Source organism: Pelodiscus sinensis, chromosome 4, assembly GCF_052426305.1.
Source record: "Pelodiscus sinensis isolate ZL-2025 chromosome 4, ASM5242630v1, whole genome shotgun sequence".
Classification (NCBI taxonomy): domain Eukaryota; kingdom Metazoa; phylum Chordata; order Testudines; family Trionychidae; genus Pelodiscus; species Pelodiscus sinensis.
The window spans coordinates 85,869,190-85,875,189 of NC_143055.1; the positions used below are offsets into that span (position 1 = coordinate 85,869,190).

Here is a 6,000-nt window from a genome sequence, read left to right on the forward strand (position 1 = left end):
AAATGAGACTGTAAGTTTTACATATTCTGATTCTCAATCAGAATACAGAATATTTTGGCAAATGTTAATTATATTAAAACCTGACAAAATGATTAAGAATGCTCTTTTAATTTCCCCGTTTTATTGCTCAGTCTGGAAAAAACCCATCAACACGTCTATGTAAAAATAATACTGAGAGGTTGCAATTTTCATTTGAAGAATCAGTCAAATATTTACTTCGATATAATACACTGTTTTTCATTTCTTGCTGGAACACCTCTTGTACTAAATGATTCAATTATACATGGAGGAAGTTACACTTGTGTGTTAAGGTAAGGAATTTAAATTACAGTTGAAAGTAATAGTTGAAGGCTAATAAGAAATGGTTTTAAAGGCTGATCAAGTAGGTCAGCCCACACTTTCCTAGTGCTCTAGTGACTCATAATGAAAGCAGCTGATTTCCTGGTGAAGCTTGTTAGAATTATGATTCCATATCCTTATAAGGATACAGGCACAAGATTATATTTGGCAGGTTTTTTAAGGCAAACATCAAGTGGAATTATTACCTTATAGTATGATATAACTATCTATCTATCTGAGAGAGTTTGTCTGTTCAAGAACTCCTCCTAAATGGTAAGAGCTAGGACTACCAAATTTGGTATGCAGCCTCCTCTTATAACTTAAATGGAAGTAAGGGTATTGTTGTGTTAGGAAAACAGGATGTGCCTGGAATGGGATTACTTCTCATAAAATCATACAGAAAAGAGACTGAATTACCAGGAAGGTGAAATTGGATGGCCAGGAGATGCGCCCCTTCCTTCGAGGACTGCCCCAGTTCCTAGCCTTGAGCATCTCACCCGCCAGGTGTCCCTTAAGGAGGCTCATGGGGGCGGAGGGGCAGAATTTCCCCCTTCCCTGATTCATACTGGAACATTACTGGCTGTTCCCCTTCATCATTGAGAAAAGGGAAAGTATACAGTTTGCTGCATTCCTCACTCTGACTGGGGAGTGCAGGGGGCAGATGAACCTGAACCTGCCCTGTCCATGGTACATGATCCCTCCCCTGGCTGTGTCCGCTGGAGCTGCAGTGGCCATAGAGAGGCATTTCTCACCTGGCCCCAAGCTACTGAAGTGAGAGATGGTTGGGGTAGTCTTCTGTCTTTGGCGCACCTGCATACTGAAACCCTCACCCCAATCCCACCCCAGAGCAATGATTTAATTAAAAAAAACCACAAAAATTAATTGAGTTAAGGACCCGAGCAATCTAGTTAGCTATAAATGAACTTGCTCATAGATTACAGAGATTTATAGAGCTATTCTTAAGAAAAATGCTGCATGGGCTATTAAAATTTTTACTTATAAGTCCTTTATGTGCAGTTCATAGAAAGAAAGGAGGTAGTTGTTCTTTTAGTCAGTAATACTCAGACTGAGTCTTTTGAGCTGCAAGTGGCTCTTTGTAGAACATAACATTAAAATACTGTGTAATTTATTTAATTTAATTAGTAACCAATCAGGATGCTTTTACTGTGCTATTAACTAATTATTAATTTGCACTCAATGATTAGCCACTCAGTATGTTTTTACTATGATTATGTTTCCCTTGCTCACAAAAACCTGTTGAATAGTAGATGAAAGAATGAATTCATACTACTTTTTGGTAATGTTGATCACTAACTTGGCTTCTGAACCACTGAGGTCTGAGCATCCCTGTTCTAGGTTGTTTTAGAAACCAGAAGTAGGGAGCATAGAGGAGTTGTGAATGAGAGTGCAATAAGGGTTATGCTTCAGAGAGGCCAAGAAGGGGGATATGTGTGTCTATAAATATGGACATAGATTGGCTGCTTCACAGAGATTATGGCATGCAAGAGACATGAATTCCTGTTTGGGATCATGTTAACCTGTCCCTTCAGCCAATGCAATGGGCGTGCAGGTTTTCTGTTGCCCTGTGACAGGGTACCTGCCCCATACTGAGTGTCTCAGAGCTTAGAGTCCTAAGGAGGATGCATAAGAGGCATCCAATCACAAAAAGGGCTTATATGAGCAGCCAGTCAGGGCCAGGTAGGCTCATATATGAAGAGGTGCAATACAGAGCAGCTGTAATTACTCCCTGGAACTTGAAAAGGGAGGAGAACTGTCTGCCCTGTAGGCTGAAGGCAGCAAGCACCATGGACTGAGCAATGCTGCAGGCAATGAAAGGCAGTTCCTGGTGTCTGGACTGAGGGACTGTGACACTGTCTACTGGAAGGGGGGGGGGGACATGGAGTATGGCGCAGCTAGAGGGCTGTGTCATGAGGAGAATGCTGTGATTCTGGGAATGCTGTCGGTATCTGGAACAGAAGTGATGGTGGTGAGACATCACCAGGATAGAGTGCATGGGTGTACAGGGCTACTCTCCTGGATAGACAGAAGTAGGTGCCACAGTGGTCACATCCTGTGACATGGCCCCACAGAAGAATCCCCTGAGTATGGGTGGTTATTATTTATTTTACATTTATTCTACAGTAGCTCCTAATGGCTACAACTAGTTTGTCCCTCAGGTGCCACACAACCAGTAAATGATAGTCAAGTCCCTAAAGAGAATCTAAAAAAATCCAGAGGACTCCATGATACCCCTCAGGAGGTAATGGAGAATCAAGGGGACATCACTAGAAGATGATGCTGAGTATCTTTGAGGTATGGTTCCACTTCCAGCTTTAGTACAGATTTTTTGCCTCGGAGGCATCTGCATGAATCCTTAATGGTGATAGGGCATTTATGGTCTTAGCATTTGTGGCACAATCAGAACCTGATTCACCATTACCTTGCACTTTTTTATAGTTCTTTTCACCAGATTGGCAGGTTATAGTTAAAATCCCTCTCCTTGTAGTTAATAATATTGCTGTATTATTTTATTTAATCCATTGTGTTTAAGTTAGAGTCTGGGTGACTCCATTTAGAATGGCAAGTTGTGACTATATTTCCTTAAAGGAATTATGGATTTAAAATGTTTGGGCTGTGCAGGAGGTCTGGATAGTATAAGACGCATGTTTCTGGGGGAAAGTCTGGAACTGAGAATGTGCTGCGGTCTCCTGAAGTATAGCCAAGGCTGATGAGAGCTAGGGTGTGACTGGCAACTGCAGTTACACAAACATACTGGAGTGATGTGCACACTGGCAAGCTGTTTGTGAGTGGTCCAGGTGGAGATCTACAACAGTAAGGCATTGAAAGCCACTCCAGGTTGCAGGGCAAAAACAATGCAGCCCTCACCGGTGTAGATTTCACTCTAGTATGTCACAGTGGATGTAAAAAATTCCTATTCAGATTTGCATAGGTGCAAATGATTGCAGAAAGTGCAAAGTGAAGCATCGGTTTCATGATACTTCCTGTGTGCCAGTGGTACATCTGACACATTAACAGGTAACCACAACATGCTATGACCAACAAGGTATTGGTCACAATATAAGCATCTTTCAAGAAGTTAATTCCAAAGGCTTTCAGAGCGACAGGTATATTATACATCTTATTTACTTCTGTTTTACACCTATGTAATTCTATTGACATCTAAGGCATTACTGTAGTTTACCAGATAAGAATCAGGTTGCTATAGAAGATAAATTACATGTGTGGAGTTTCACGAGAGAAAAATTCCCCATACAAATGGAGCTAGAGGGTAAGAAAGTGTTAAAGAGCAAACATAAAATACACAGATTCTCATGAACCACTTCTTTTAGCATGCTCAGGGCTACACTTGTTAAAGACAGTGGGTGAGTCCACTGTTAGTGGAGTGACAAGATAATTCTGTACAGTATAAATGCAGGAGGTCAAGCAAGTGCCCTTTGTCAATGCTTACGTCGTATGTCTTAAGGCTCTTACAAGTGTTCAACAAGGGAGCAAGAGTTGAAATAAAGGTTAAATCCCAATCAACAAAAAATATGATTTTACAATATCATTCCCTGCTGTGTCTGCAGCTTTCGAGGTTGAAAGCTGATCAGGAATTAGTGCTGCTCAAAAAGCATTAGCTCTCCCTCTTGAACTTCTTCATGGGAGGACTCAGCCACTAGCCATGAGGTAGAGGAGACCAACATAGCAGAGTTATCCTTCCTTGCAGATCCTTGCTGTCCCCGCAGAGCTAGTGGTCCAACACGTAGCTTCAATCTATATTAAGAGTTCCTAAAGGATGTTCTCTTCTGTGCCTTCTTTAAATTCCAGTGTAATGTACGTGTGCATTACAGATTTGTCAAATGTTATTTTTTTCAAAAGACTATGCTATCATGTAGCCATTCTCTTTGTTGCAAATCAATAAGCGATTGAGATAATATTTGGTATAAATATGTAAAAGAGAATTAACCAAATGTCTCTTTTACAAAACAATAATATTGGGGATTTGATATAGAAAATCAGTGTCACTGTACTGCATGAAAACTAGTAAACTAAACAAAGCCTTCCAGAAATGGGACAAAGGAAATCTGTGTCTGCTGTGTCATAGCAGCAGATTCAGTAAATGATGCTCAGGACATAAGGGTAATCTTGGGTTTGAGTTACTGGAGAACGGTTTATCGAGCAGGTTTTTTTAAAGGAATAGAGACAGAATTTGTTCTATTGTCAGGAGTATGTAAATAGATTGCTTTCAAAATCTAAACACAAAGCTAAAATAGTCTGTCCATTAAAGGGAACAAAGTACAATAATGGATATAAACCTAGATTTCCAGAATAGATCTTTTAGTATATCTTTTACTATTATATTTCTAAACACGAATAACAATATATAATAAAATAAATGCATACATACTGACATGGGAGCCGACAGCCAGTCCTCAGTACTGCCCAGACAGCCCTCAACGCTGCCGGGAGCATGCAGTGTAGTGCTCAGGCAGTGATTTAAAGGGCCCAGAGCTCATGTAGCAGCAGCAGCCAGAAGCCTCAGACACTTTTGAATCACTGGGATCCTTGGCAAGTGCCCCCAATACCACCCCCATCTGCGAGCCTGCATACTATTGTTAAAATCCTGAATCATTATGTGTCTGGGGTAATTTAATACTTGTTGTCAAGGATTGTGATTAAAAACTCCTGGATTCTGTTTTTTACTTTCTCATTAATTTTCCGTGTTCCCTCAGGCAAATCACTAAGGGCATGTTTACACAGCAGGGCTAAAGCTGAAATAAGCTACGCAACTTTAGCTACGTCAATTGCGTAGCTTAAGTTGAAATAGCTTTCCTCAGCTTTAAGCGCTGTCTACACAGCAAGAAGTCTGAGAGAGCACTCTTCCTTGACTTCCCTTACTCCTTGTACGATGAAGTTACAGGAGTCGGAGTAAGAAGTACTCCAGCTAGACATTATTTTGACGTTATGTCGAAATAACTGCTTGTAGTGTGGATGAAGACTATGTGATTTCAGAATGATTTCGGAATGATGTTAGTTATTCCTAAATAATGCTGCTGTGTAATTCTGAAAATACCGAGTTTGTTTCTGTGCCTCAGTGTCTTCACATGTGAAGTAGGATGGTATTATCATAATTATCTTACTTGCATTATCTTTTTGTCTTGTTCTCATTGTTATTAGACACTGGGGCTACGTCTACACTGGCCCCTTTTCCAGAAGGGGCATGTAAATTTCACCAGTCGTCGTAGGGAAATCCGCGGGGGATTTAAATATCCCCCGCGGCATTTAAATAAAAATGTCCGCCGCTTTTTTCCGGCTTTTAAAAAAGCCGGAAAAGAGCGTCTACACTGGCCCCGATCCTCCGGAAAAAGTGCCCTTTTCCGGAGGGTCTTATTCCTACTTCGAAGAATAAGGAATAAGACCCTCCGGAAAAGGGCACTTTTTCCGGAGGATCGGGGCCAGTGTAGACGCTCTTTTCCGGCTTTTTTAAAAGCCGGAAAAAAGCGGCGGACATTTTTATTTAAATGCCGCGGGGGATATTTAAATCCCCCGCGGATTTCCCTACGACGACTGGTGAAATTTACATGCCCCTTCCGGAAAAGGGGCCAGTGTAGACGTAGCCTGGGTGCAATAGGAAATTATTTCAAAATAACTTATTTTGAA

General features: G+C 41.0%; 1 long non-coding RNA gene across 1 annotated transcript in view; it reads right to left on the reverse strand.

Moving 5' to 3' along the window:
- LOC142829592 (uncharacterized) overlaps positions 1-5,020 on the reverse strand; it is a 38,563-nt gene extending 33,543 nt beyond the window's left edge. The window contains exon 1 of the long non-coding RNA XR_016349455.1: positions 4,748-5,020. This is a non-coding gene — a long non-coding RNA (uncharacterized LOC142829592). The remainder of the gene's footprint in view (positions 1-4,747) is intronic.
- Positions 5,021-6,000: the final 980 nt, after the last annotated feature.